The sequence below is a fragment of the Pelophylax lessonae genome (genome assembly GCF_965119305.1).
Source record: "Pelophylax lessonae genome assembly, chromosome: 7".
Taxonomy (NCBI): domain Eukaryota; kingdom Metazoa; phylum Chordata; class Amphibia; order Anura; family Ranidae; genus Pelophylax; species Pelophylax lessonae.
The window spans coordinates 803,479-817,668 of NC_138774.1; positions in this window are offsets into that span (position 1 = coordinate 803,479).

Consider the following 14,190-nt stretch of genomic DNA (forward strand, 5'->3'; position numbering starts at 1 on the left):
TAGAAGTCCCTGGACTAAGGAAAATGAAAAGTGTATGTGCTAGTGCGCTCCCTTTTATGTGTAAAGAAGGTATAATATATGGCATTATATCTGATCTCCTGCTTCCTCATAAAGCAGAATATAGTGACAAAGTGCTAAAGGGTACTTAATACCCAAAAATAATGACAAATAAGTGCCCCTGCTCTCTTACCAAAAAATGTTACCAGGTTTATAATAACTGATACCGGATATACTGTATGAGGTGCATATGATAGACAAAACATATTGATTTATGATAATGAACCCCTTGACGATGCCAGTTTATGACGAAACGCGTCGGATGGAGCTTACGGCGACGCACGCCAACACGCAGAGGAGACACGGCGGCCATCTTCTTGGTGGTTTAGCGGCAGTTACAGACTGCATGGAGAGGAAAACACACAACGCTATCCACTACCTGGTACTATGTAAGTTTTTATGACCGTGTTCGCTGAATAAACACATTTTAAGCGGTATACACTATGAGGGGTGTTTTGCTTTGTGTTTTATGAGCCCACATACGGTTGGAGAGTGTACCCTGTGACATTTCAAGAGAGAGGAGGACCGTACCTGCATTTTGGATCATCTTGCTGTTTATGGCCTTTGTAATGAGGGTCTGGTAAGAGGCGGTGTGACCTGCATGTTAGGTGGGGGTTCTCCGGGCCTGTGGTTCTATACACCCCTGTCTGGAGTGGACACATATGGACTGTTGATTTCCTCTGTGATTCATGGACTTTTTATGAAATCTATGTTCAGATTAGCGCCACATTACCATTATCATTTTTCTGATCTGTTTTTTAATTCAAGATTTGTGTTGGCTGCTTTTCGCTTTTTATCAATAAATGGTTTATGATTTTTTAGTGCAGCAATATTGTTATATATGATAAAGAATATATAGAGTGCACGGTGCTAAGTGCCTGAACAGTGATAGCAGTGAATCAAAAATGAATAAAAATGAATCAATCTTAGAACACAGTCCTAAAGCGCATATGATGAACAAAACGTGACAAATAATGACAATGGTTACAGGAAATGATGTAAACTGTGTAGACTGGCAGTGACAACAATGGATCACAGGCAGCCAAGCCAGACCAAGGAGCAGTGGGGTGTTTGGGTTTTGTGCTGCCCTAGGCAAGACTAAAATTGGGCACCCCTCCTATGTAAATTTGCCCCACTCCTTTTTTAACGGATGTGACTCATTCCAAAATTGAAGGACTACAAGTCCCAGCATTAACCCCTGAGATCTCACGAGAGGAGGGGGTGAGAGGGGGGTGGGAGAGAGAGAGGGGGTGGGTGAGGGAGAGAGAGAGGGGGTGAGAGGGGGGATAAGAGAGAGAGGGGGGGTGAGGGAGAGAGAGAGGGGGGATGAAAGAGAGGGGGATGAGAGAGAGAGGGGGATCAAAGAGAGAGAGAGAGGGGGTGGGTGAGGGAGAGAGAGAGGGGGGGGGGTAAGAGGGGGGATAAGAGAGAGAGGGGGTGGGTGAGGGAGGGAGAGAGAGGGGGGTGAGGGAGGGAGAGAGAGAGGGGGTGAAAGAGAGGGGGATGAGAGAGAGAGAGAGTGAGAGAGAGGGGGAAAAGAGAGGGGGATGAGAGAGGGGGGGATGAGAGAGAGGGGGGATGAGATAGATGGATGAGAGAGCGAGAGAGAGAGAGAGGGGGGATGAAAGAGAGAGCGAGAGAGAGGGGGAATGAGAGAGAGGGGGGATGAGAGAGAGAGAGCAAGAGAGAGAGGGGGGATGCGAGAGGGGGATGATATAGAAAGAGAGAGGGGATGAGAGAGAGAAGAGGTGAGAGAGAGAGGGGGTGAGTGAGAGAGAGAGAGGGGGTGAGAGAGGCAGGTCTAACAACCAGTGGCCAATAGAGTCTCAGGTGGGGGGGGCAACATTTTTGCTGTCCCCCTGCAAAGTGCCACCCTAGGCCTGGGCCTTGTTGGCCTAGGCCAAAATACAGCACTGCCAAGGAGGGGGATGCCAGACCTTGATGTGTGCCCAGCAAAATAAAGTGCATATAATATAATATTTAAAATGTTTTTTTACCATGAAGAGTTTTAAGTCCGTGTGTCATCTGACTGGACTGTCATCTGGAATCTCCGAGGCTGAACAGGCAAGGGCAGGGGACATACACACCATCTCCTGTAGGAGGCCTCTATAACGTCCTATACAAAGAGACGATCAGGCCCTCCAAAGAATTTACTAGAATAACTTCACCCAAAATAGAGGCCAGCAATGACACACAATGCACTTCCTGCAGACCCGTCTAGCCCTGTAACAATGGTAGCTCAGCTCAAACCAAGCCGGAGAGAGTTCCCTGTCCGTGTCCCACGGAGTGTTCCTCAGACTCTGTCCCACTTCACCCAAAACCAAAGTGCTTTGGAACCACTCTAATATGAACCACACCTCAACCATTAGAGTCTTCATACGCTGTGGCTATTGTCTCTCAGTGTCAATGGCCGCTGTCTCTTAATGTCAATGACTGTTGCCTTTCAATGTTGATGGCCGCCATCTTTCAATGTAAACGGCCGTTGTCTCTCAATGTCAATGTCCGTTGTCTTCCAATGTCGGTGGCCGCTGTCTCACAACGTTGATGGCCGCTCTCTCTCTCTCAATGCCAATGGCTGTTGTCTCTCAGTGTTGATGGTCGCCATCTTTCAATGTCAATGTCCGTTGTCTTCCAATGTCGGTGGCCGCTGTCTCACAATGTTGATGGCCGCTCTCTCTCTCAATGCCAATGGCTGTTGTCTCTCAGTGTTGATGGCCGCCATCTCTAAATGTCAGTGACCGTTATCTCAATGTTAAAGGCCGCTGTCTTTCAATGTCAATAGCCACTGTCATTTAATGTCGATGGCCACTGTCTTTTACAGTCAATGGCTGCCATCTTTTAATGTCGATGGCCGCCATCTCTGAATATAAATGGCCATTGTCTCTCCATGTTGATGGCCGCCATCTCTCAATGTCAATGGCAGTTGTCTTTCAATGTCGATGGCTGTTGCCTCTCAATGTTGATGGCTGCCATTTCTCAGTGTCAATGGCCATTGTCTCTCAATGTCAATGGCAGCTGTCTTTCAATGTCAATGGGGGCCGTCTCTCGGTGTCAATAGCCACTGTCTTTCAATGTCGATGGCCGCCATCTCTCAATGTCATTGGCTGTTGTCTCTTAATGTCAATGACTGTTGTCTCTCAATGTCGGTGGCTGCTGTCTCACAAAGTTGATGGTCGCTGTCTCTCAATGTCAATGGCTGTTGCATCTCATTGTTGATGGCTGTCATTTCTCAATGTCAAAGGCCACTGTCTCTCAATGTAAATGACCGCTGTCTTTCAATGTCGATAACTGCTGTCTTTCAATGCCAAAGGCCGTTGTCTCTCAATGTCAAAGGCTGCTGTCTTTCAATGTTGATGGCCGTTGTCTCCTAATGTCAATAGCTGTTGCCTCTCAAAGTTGATGGCCGTTGTGTCTCAATGTCAATGGCTGTTGTGTCTCAATGTCAATGGCTGTTGCCTCTCAAAGTTGATGGCCACCATCTCTCAATGTCAATGGCTGTTGTGTCTCAATGTCAATGGCTGTTGCCTCTCAATGTTGATGGCCGCCATCTCTCATTGTCAAGGGCTGGTGTCTCTCATTGGTAATGGCTGCTGTCTTTCAATGTCAATGGCCCTTGTCTCTCATTGTCGGTGGCTGCTGTCTCACAATGTTGATGACCGATGTCTCTCAATGTCAATGGTTGTTGCTGATCACTGGGGGAGGGGAGACTGAGGGAATGCTTCCTCTTGCCTGCAGCAGACTGATGACATCATCTCAGCCTAGACAGAGTGATAGGACGGCATTTTAATGATAAAAGGAGGATCTTTTCTGAACAATGACCTATTAGGATAGTGACAGGTCCTCTTTCTAATGTCTGTGTTGTGCAGAGAGGAGTTCCATCCCCCGGGGGTTGGGAGCGGAGTTCTCACATTAGTTGCTGTAAACTTTGTACCTGATGATTGACATTAGTGAGCTGATAAGTTGTAATTGGTGTCATTAATCCTGGCAGGGGGACAGTCATCCTGACATATTTCAGGTGATGGGGAATTTCTAGAGGTTTCCTTTATTGCAAATTCGCAGGAAGCCTCAGTCAGGAGAAAATCAACAAGCACTGAGCCATGATCATCCCACCCAGAGCACTCCTCGCCACATTATTATATAGTCAGTAAATCTACAATACAAAATACTTCTCTTCAAAGAACTCTTCTATCTTTTAGGTACAGGACACTTCTCTCCATTGGGTACAGGGAACTCCTCTCCATTGGGTACAGAACACTCCTCTCCATTGGGTACAGAACACTCCTCTCCATTGGGTACAGGGAACTCCTCTCCATTGGGTACAGAACACTCCTCTCCATTGGGTACAGGGAACTCCTCTCCATTGGGTACAGAACACTCCTCTCCATTGGGTACAGAAAACTCCTCTCCATTGGGTACAGAACACTCCTCTCCATTGGGTACAGAACACTCCTCTCCATTTGGTACAGAACACTCCTCTCCATTGGGTACAGGGAACTCCTCTCCATTGGGTACAGAACACTCCTCTCCATTGGGTACAGGGTCTCCATTGGGTACAGAACACTCCTCTCCATTGGGTACAGGGAACTCCTCTCCATTGGGTACAGAACACTCCTCTCCATTGGGTACAGAACACTCCTCTCCATTGGGTACAGGGAACTCCTCTCCATTGGGTACAGAACACTCCTCTCCAATGGGTAGAGAAGACTCCTCTCCATTGGGTACAGAGAACTCCTCTCAATTTGGTACAGAGAACTCCTCTCCATTGGGTACAGGGAACTCCTCTCCATTGGGTACAGGGTCTCCATTGGGTACAGAACACTCCTCTCCATTGGGTACAGGGAACTCCTCTCCATTGGGTACAGAACACTCCTCTCCAATGGGTAGAGAAGACTCCTCTCCATTGGGTACAGGGAACTCCTCTCCATTGGGTACAGAACACTCCTCTCCATTGGGTACAGATGACCTTTTCAAAGTTGTTGGGTCTTTAACCGTTTGCCGCCTGCACTTTAGCCGAAATACAGCTACAGAGTGGGCGTCCAATGCCGGGAGTGCGTCCTTCCCTGATCGCAGACTCAGCTGATCACAGATCGGGGTAAAGGGACAATCACAGTGGCCCTTTACCATGTGATCAGCTATCAGACAATGAGGAGAGGAGAAGAGAACTGATAACTGGCTTGTGTTAAAGGGACGCGTGTCCTGATTATTAATGCAGTCCAATCAGTGCCCATTAGAGCTGACTTTCAGTGTCACCTCTCAGTGCACTTCATTGCCACCCATCAGTGCTCATCAGTACAGCCTTATCAGTGCCCATCAGTGCCACCTCATCAGTGCCCATCACTGCCGCCTCAGTAGTGTCCATTAGTGCAGCCTCATCAGTCCCCATCAGTGCCACCTCATCAGTGCCCATCACTGCCGCCTCAGTAGTGTCCATCAGTGCAGCCTCATCAGTCCCCATCAGTGCCACCTCATCAGTGCCCATCACTGCCGCCTCAGTAGTGTCCATCAGTGCAGCCTCATCAGTGCCCATCAGTGCCGTCTCATTAGTGCCCATCAGTGCAGCCTCATCAGTGCCCATCAGTGCCGCCTCATCAGTGCCCCATCAGTGCAGCCTCATCAGTGCAGCCTCATCAGTGCCCATCCAATCTGCCCAGACAGAAGGGGACGCACCCTTTTAATTGGATTGGATTGGAGGATAGACGGGTGTAAACGGAAACAAGTGCGTTTACATCTGCCACACTATACAGGTCCGATTGGTTCCACAAAAAACAGACAGTTTGACCGATCGTGTAAAAGAGGCCTAAGGCTGCTTTCACATGGATGCACTGTGGTTTACCTGCACCTCAACTGACCTCAATCTTCACTTCATCAGGATTCCTGCAGGTATCACTGGCTGCTGCTGTCCCCCAGGCAGGTATGGCTAGTGATTGCTGCTGGCTGTCCTCCAGGGCTGGTACTGCTGGTGGGTACTGTTGGCTGGTACTGCTGGCAGGTACTGCTGGTGAGTACTGCTGGCTGGTACTGCTGGTGGGTACTGCTGGTGGATACTGCTGGCTGGTACTGCTGGTGGGTACTGCTGGCTGGTAATGCTGGTGGGTACTGCTGGCTGGTAATGCTGGCTGGTACTGCTGGTGGGTACTGCTGGCGGGTACTGTTGGCTTGTACTGCTGGTGGGTACTGTTGGTGGGTACTGCTGGCTGGTACTGTTGCTGGGTACTGCTGACTGGTACTACTGGTGGGTACTGCTGGCTGGTACTGTTGGTGGCTAATGCTGGCTGGTACTGATGGCTGATACTGTTGGTGGGTATTGCTGGCTGGCACTGTTAGTGGGTAATGCTGGCTGGTACTGCTGGCGGGTACTGCTGGTGGGTACTGATGGCTGGTACTGCTGACGGGAACTGCTGGCTGGCACTGCTGGTGGGTACTGCTGGCTGGTACTGTTGGTGGGTAATGCTGGCTGGTACTACTGGCCGATACTGCTGGTGGGTACTGCTGGCTGGTACTGTTGGTAGGTAATGCTGGCTGGTACTGTTGGTGGGTACTGCTGATTGGTACTACTGGCGTGTACTGCTGGCTGGTACTGCTGGCAGGTCCTGCCGGCTGGTACTGTTGGTAGGTAATGCTGGCTGGTACTGATGGCTGGTACTGTTGGTGGGTACTTCTGGCTGGTACTACTGGTGGGTACTGCTGGTGGGCACTGCTGGCTGGTACTGCTGGTGGGAACTGCTGGTGGGTACTGCTGGCTGATACTGCTGGTGGGTACTGCTGGCTGGTACTGTTGATGGGTAATGCTGGCTAGTACTACTGGTGGTTACTGCTGGCTGGTTCTGTTGGTGGGTAATGCTGGCTGGTACTGTTGGTGGGTACTGCTGTTGGGTACTGCTGGTGGGTACTACTGGCTGGTACTTGTGGTGGGTACTGCTGGCTGGTAATGTTGGTGGGTAATGCTGGCTGGAATTACTGGCTGGTACTGTTGGTGGGTAATGCTGGCTTGTAGTGTTGGTGGGCCAAACATCACTGAGCTCTGCCCAACACCAACAGCAGCTTCAGCCTTCTGAGAGAAAAGGCAGTTGGCCTTACTGCTACACCACTGACAGGGACATGGGATTTCCTGCCAGCAGCATCTGTGGAGTTACAAGAAACTTCTCCAGCTGGAGCGCTGAAAACTGGACAGAGGATCCAAGACCTCTGCCCCACACCTGTGGCAATTCTGGACGCCCAGGGTGAGAAGGTGGCGGTCACTCCCCAGCAGCAGATTAGAATCCAGGGGGAGAAGGGAGAGGAGGTTGTTGTCCTCCCTCCCCAACAGTCAGTCAGAGCGGAGGAAATGGTCTTCCCTCCCCAGCCAGGATCTGTGCACCTGGGAAACGGTACCAGAGAAAGGTTGTCCCAACCGCCAGATGAGGGTAAGGATGATGGAGCAGCCGACTCTCCTTCCCAGCAGCAGACGGTGCCCCAGAATGATGACACCAACCCAGCAGAAGAGCTGGCAATAGAGCAGAGTGCTGCTGGCCTCTGCCCTCAACGTACAAAGGATGGATTTCCTGAGAAAGCGGATGGGACTGCAGTGTTCACCTGTACACCCCAGGGATGCTGGCCAGTTGGCCCAGATCCCCAACAGCATGTCGAACAGAGCCCAGCCACCCTGTCTTCTCTCCAGCGGCTGAAAGAACTCCAGGGAGGTGGGTATGTTCTACGAGAGAGAGGCAGAGGTTGGCTGGGTGAGTAATGCTCTGTTCGGGAAAATTTGTTTGGGGTACTTTGTGGGTACGGGCATTGGGGGACTGGAACTACAGACTAATCTCCTCCTGTGTTAGTCTCCTTCCCAAGGGGGAGAAATGTGACAAACTCACTCAGGACAGGGACTTTTGGAGAGGACTTCAGGCTAGCCTCTCGCCTACTGACTATGGGCCCTGGCTTGTGAGGGAACACTGCTCTTTGTGGGGTGTATGCTGGGGTGGACCTTGGAGTAATGTTACTTTGGATTAAAGTCCACATCTCCCCAAGACACACAGACTCTGGGACTCTAGGCCTAGGATCCATGTTAAAGGCCTAGCTGCCTATTGCCAATAAGGGACTGCTCCGCAAAGTCAGACTCATGGCAGATGCTAATGTCTTCAGCCCAACCACCTGTCTTCCACACATTGTTGATTGTGCTGTTTAACTCACCTATTGTCTACTGTGGGGATGTGTTCACACTTATAATGTGTATTGTACTTCATGAGCTCGATGACGACAAGTCTGCTAGTTAATTAACTCAAGTTAATTAAATCACTGTCCTCTATTAGTTGCTAGTTGGAAAGTAGATTACTGTTTGTGTTGGTTGTTCCTTAGATATGTTAATTATATTTCTGTACACAATTTCATCTGCATATGATAATGTAATCAGGCACCTGACCTGTTGTGGTATATATCGGTGTGATTTTGTTCAATAAATGTTCCAGATCTTATACAAGCTATTCTCAACTAGTTTTGCATGGGGGCGGCTAGAATATCTGATATCTATGTTCAAAACTGGAGGAAGCGGTATTCTGACGGAAGCAAACACGCACATTGTGGGGTTGCGGTTCCGTTACAGTATTGTTGGTGGGTAATGCTGGCTTGTACTGGCTGGTACTGTTAGTGGGTAATGCTGGCTGGTACTGTTGGTGGGTATTGCTGGCTGGTACTATTGGTGGGTACTGCTAGCTGGTACTGGCTGGTACTACTGGTGGGTACTGATGGCTAGTACTGTTGGTGGGTACTGCTGGCTGGTACTGTTGGTGGGTACTGCTGGCTGGTACTGTTGGCGGGTAATGCTGGCTGGTACTGCTGGTGGGTACTGCTGGCTAGTACTGTTGGTGGGTACTGCTGGCTGGTACTGTTGGTGGGTAATCCTGGCTGGTACTGTTGGTGGGTAATGCTGGCTGGTACTGCTGGTGGGTACTGCTGGCTAGTACTGTTGGTGCGTACTGCTGGCTGGTACTGTTGGTGGGTAATCCTGGCTGGTACTACTGGCTGGTACTGTTGGTGGGTAATGCTGGCTGGTCCTATTTGTGGGTAATGCTGGCTGGTACTGTTGGTGGGTAATGCTGGCTGGCACTGTTGGTGGGTAGTGATGGGCTTTATGTTTGAGTCGAACATCGGGTGTTTGTGTGTTAGCTGAACATACAAACACCCAGGGCGCTCGGTGGGAAGTTCGCCCGCCGACGAGCACCCCACAATGCACTGCATGATTCCAGTGCATTAAGGGCTTGTGATTGGCCAAAGCATGCACCTGACCTGTATACTTTGGCCAATCACAGCACAATGTCCTGTTAGAGCCGTGATTGGCCAAAGGCAGGGTGTCTTTAGCCAATCATGGCTCAGGGGCTAAGTCCACGCCCCACACTATATAAGGCTGCTTACATGGCAGCCATGTGTAGAGTGTTAGGAGTTGAGATTAGATAGGTAGTTAGTGGATTGTGCTTTCATGTTTAGTGCAGTTACGGTAGTGCTGTGCTGATTCTTGTGTAACACAGTGTAGTGCAGTCACTGTACTGCTGTGCTGTGATTCTTGTGTTACACAGTGTTGTGGGGCCACTGAAGTTTTGTTGTATACAACACGTCTGTGTCACCCCACTGATCCCATTTTTTTTTTTCATTGATATTTTTTTTTTCTTATCAATTTTTTTGCAGCATCAGGCTCTGTTGCTGCAATATTAGTACTCCCCCTTCTGTGTCGCAGGTGCCATTCCTTCTGCTTCAGCAGTTATTTATTTATTTTTTATTTGTTTTCTTTTTTTTGTGGCGCAGCAGCACTTATAATATTTAGGGCATAATTGCTGTCATCCCCTTCTGTGTCGCAGGTGTTATTCCTTCTACATCGGCTGGGGTTTTTTTATTTTTCGTGGCACAGCAGCACTAATAATATTTAGGGCATTATTGTTGTCCCCCCTTCTGCATAGCAGGTGTTATTCCTTCTGCATCCGCAGGGGTTTTTTTTTTTTTGTTTTTGTAGCGCATCAGCACTACATTTGTTTAGGGCATAATTGCTGTCCCTTCTTTTGCGTCGTAGGTGCTATTCCTTTTACATTGGCAGGGGTTTTCTTTTTTTTTGCTTTATTAAGTTTTTCTTTATTAAAAAAAAAACTATAACAAAATGGTTTATAGTGCACCAAGCACAAAAGTATTGCACCCAAGCACCATATTTCCATCCCACATTCTATAATAAAAAGTTATAAAAAACCACCAAAAAGTCCCCATCTTGTCCAAAAGGCTAACAAGGAGAGGCTGATGCTCACAGGCCACTAAAAGAGGGCAGGCAGCCTCTGTGTCCACATTGAAAAGTGGTGGTCACGGACATTGTGCATCCTCTGCAGGCAGGGCACGCCCGTCCTTTTTTTCCTGGTGCTGGCCGTGTTATTGAGCCACAACAAGCAGAAAAGTTGGTGGAGTGGATAACTAAGCTGTCCTCATCCTCCTCATCCTCTGTCACCCAGGATCATACTAGTTTGCCTTCCACCACAGCTGCCAAAGCAGCCCGTTCCACAGGTCAGGCTCCTTATGAAAGTGAGAAGGAGGAGGAGGAGACACAACCACAATGAGGTAGGATGTTACACCACAGAGCTCCACAGGTGCAGGGCGCTGCTAACTCCCCGCCGACTTCCAAAAGTTCATTGTCGTGGGCTTTTTTCAACACATGTGAAGCAGACCGCAGCGTTACTGTTTGCAATCTCTGTCTGAAGCCGATCAAGCGTGGCCAGATTACCAGCTGCTTGGGCACCACATGCTTGATAAGACATATGACGACCTGCCATACAGTCCGTTGGCAACAGCACCTAAAAGACCCACATCATAATAAAATGCAGACTCCTCATCTGGGATGTCTACCCCTAATATACCTCAAGTCTTCTCAAAAACCTGCAGGGAGAGGGATGATGGTATACCAATGGGTGCTTTAGGTACTTGCACCCAATCTGCTAGCAGTGCACCACCTGTTGATTTTACCACCAGGCAGATTTTGCTACCCCAGTTGCTGAACCATAATAAAAAAATACTGTCCCAGCCATCACATGCTCAAGTGTCTAAATGCTAGCTTGGCCAAATTGCTAGCACTACAATTGCTGTCTTTTCATCTGGTAGACTCTGCCCCCTTTCGTGATTTTGTGGAATGTGCTGTACCCCGGTGGCAAGTTCCAAAAATAAATTTATTTTCACGTAAGGCCATTCCAGGTCTAAACCATGTTCTGTCCTCGTTGGACAGAGCAGTCAGCAGGAAGGTGCACATTACTGCTGACTCATGGTCCAGCAGGCATGGTCAGTGACGTTGCATTTCCTTCACAGTGCATTGGGTAACTCTACTGGCAGCTGGAAAGGATGCAGGACAGGGTTCATTGCTGGAGCTTGTTCTGCTACCACACCTCCAAAAATCTGGTGGTGATTCTGCCACATCTATCTGCTCCACCCCTTCTCTTCTTCTTGCTCTATGGCCTCTTCTGCTGAATGGTCCTCCGGACCAGCTGTGCTCCTTAAGCGTTCAAGGGGCTACGCAAGCAGTCAGGCTAAAAGCTGCCATGCAGTGCTTCAGGTGGTTTGTCTAGGAAAGAGGAGCCACACCGGGGCAAAGATTCTGTCAGCTCTGCAGGGGCAGGCTCAGAGATGGTTGACGCCATGGCAGCTTGAGCCAGGAATGGTTGTATGCGACAATGACACCACCCTTCTCTCTGCCCTCCGACAGGGACACTTAACACTTGTTCCATGCTTGGCACATGTCCTGAATTTGGTGGTGCAGCATTTCTTGAACAGGTACTCTGGCTTTTTCCAGCGTTCATACAATGCCAGTGCTCAACTGGCTGACATTGAACGGGAATTCAACCTGCCCACCAACCACCTCATTTGTGACATGCCCAGCAGGTGGAACTCAACATTGGCAATGCTGCAGCGGCTGCACATGCAGCAGAGGGCCATCAATGAGTACCTGTGTGAGAATGGCACAAGGACAGGCTCAGGGGAGCTTGGTTTCTTTTCGCCACGCCATAAAGGATGAATGTATCGTCCTTTCACCATTTGAGGAGGCCACAAGGATGGTGAGCCGGGACGATGCATGCATCAGTGACACTGTCCCTCTAGTCTACCTGCTGGAGCACACACTTTGTGGAATCATGGACAGGGCACTTGAGGCAGAACAGCAGGAGGAAGAGGAGGACTTCCTTTCCTCACAAGGCCCCCTTTATGCAGACATCATTCCTGCGGGGCCACAAAACACACAGGAGGAAGAGGAGGATGAGGAGGATTGTGGCAGCATGGATGTAGAGGATGGCATACAGCAGTCTTCAAGGGATGGTTTTCATTCCCCAGAAACCCCAGGAGTTGTACATGGCTGGGGAGAGGTTTCTCCTGACAATGTCATCCTTAGTGACCCAGAGGATTCAGAATCTCATGTGTCCTAAAACCTACGCTGCATGGGCTCCCTGATTCTGCAAAGCTGTGAAAGGACCCGAGGATTTGTGGTATCAAGGAGAGGGATTATTACTGGTTGGCAACCCTTCTTGATCCACGTTACAAGGGTAAAGTTGCAGAGCTCATCCTGCCTTTGCAGAGGGAGCAGAGGATGAAACATCTTAAGGGTGCCTTGAAGAAAAGTTTGTGTAACACCTTTCCAGACACTGGGAGGTTACCATTTTCTGTACAATATGTTTCTGAGGCTTCATTCAATGAAAGGAGGAGTGGTGGAGAAGGTGGCCGACTGACCGATGCCTTTAAACAATTCTTCAGTCCTCACCACCCAGGGCTGTTAGCTTTAAGCAACCATCGGCAACGCCTGCTTCATATGGTGCATGATTATCTAGGAGCAAGAGCAGACTTGGAGACCTTTCTGACTGAGCATCCACTGGTTACTGGGTCTTGAAGATGGACCACTGGCCAGAACTTGCTCAATATTCAATCAAGCTACTGGCCTGTCCTGCTTCCAGCCTGCTTTCTGAACGGACATTCAGTGCTGCTGCAGGTTTTGTGACATATAAAAGAGTGCGTCTGTCCACAGACTCTATTGACCGGCTGACATTTATCAAAATGAATCAGTCCTGGATCAACAGCAGCTATCAAGCCCCTGATGCTGATGTAACTGATTGAATTTGCTAGGGATCTAGGATCCCTTGAAGATTGCCTATGCTGCCTATCCTATTTCCTGAATCTTGATTATGCTAGCTTCCAACAATGTTTTTGGTTTAGGGCACCACCAACTCCTAAGGCCCAATTTTTCTGCACCTTTATAAACGGTCAGTTCAACCCATGTGAGCTAATTTTTGGAGCCTATACAGGCCGACACTTACTTCTGTATACTGTGAATGCCTAATGTACCTCTAGCCATCATATACTAAGTTCTTTGCTGTCAGTTCAACTCATGTGAGCTAATTTTTGGGGCCTATACAGGCCGACACTTACTTCTGTATCCTGTGAATGCCTAATGTACCTTCAGCCACAGAATACAACGTTCTCAGCTGTCAGGTAAACGCATGTGGGCTAATTTTTGGGCTAATTTTTCAGACTGGAAATGAAAATCAATGGGTCTGTAAAGGTTCTGCCAAATTGTGGAATGGATGCGGACCCATTTTACAGATGTGTGAATGGACCCTATATGTATTAGACATGTATTTACCGGCTGCTGTCAGTTCTGGCTGATTTATTATTTTTGAAAAATTATTTTTTGCTGTAAAAAAAAATAAAATTTAGGGCAACTTTTCCAATTGCAATACTTCTGTTATGACATTGTCCATGTGCTGGGACTATTTGTGCACAGCTAATACGTCTTTTGTGGCTGCAAATATGACCTAAAGGTTTTTAAAGTTCACCTCCCATTAAAGTCAATGGGGCCCGCCGTGAACTCGCGGTTCGCAGACTTTTGAGAAAATTTGCGGCTGGCGTTCGCGAACCGCCCGGCCGATGTTCGTCCATCTCTACTGGCTGATAGTGTTGGTGGGTACTGCTGACTTTTACTGCTTATGGGTACTGCTGGACTGTGGATGGGTACTGCTGACTGGTACAGTATTGATAAGGATATTAGTAATAATAGTATTGATAAGGATGGTGGTAATATTAGTAATATTAGTATTGATAAGGATATTAGTAATAATAGTATTGATGAGGATATTAGTAATAATAGTATTGATGAGGATG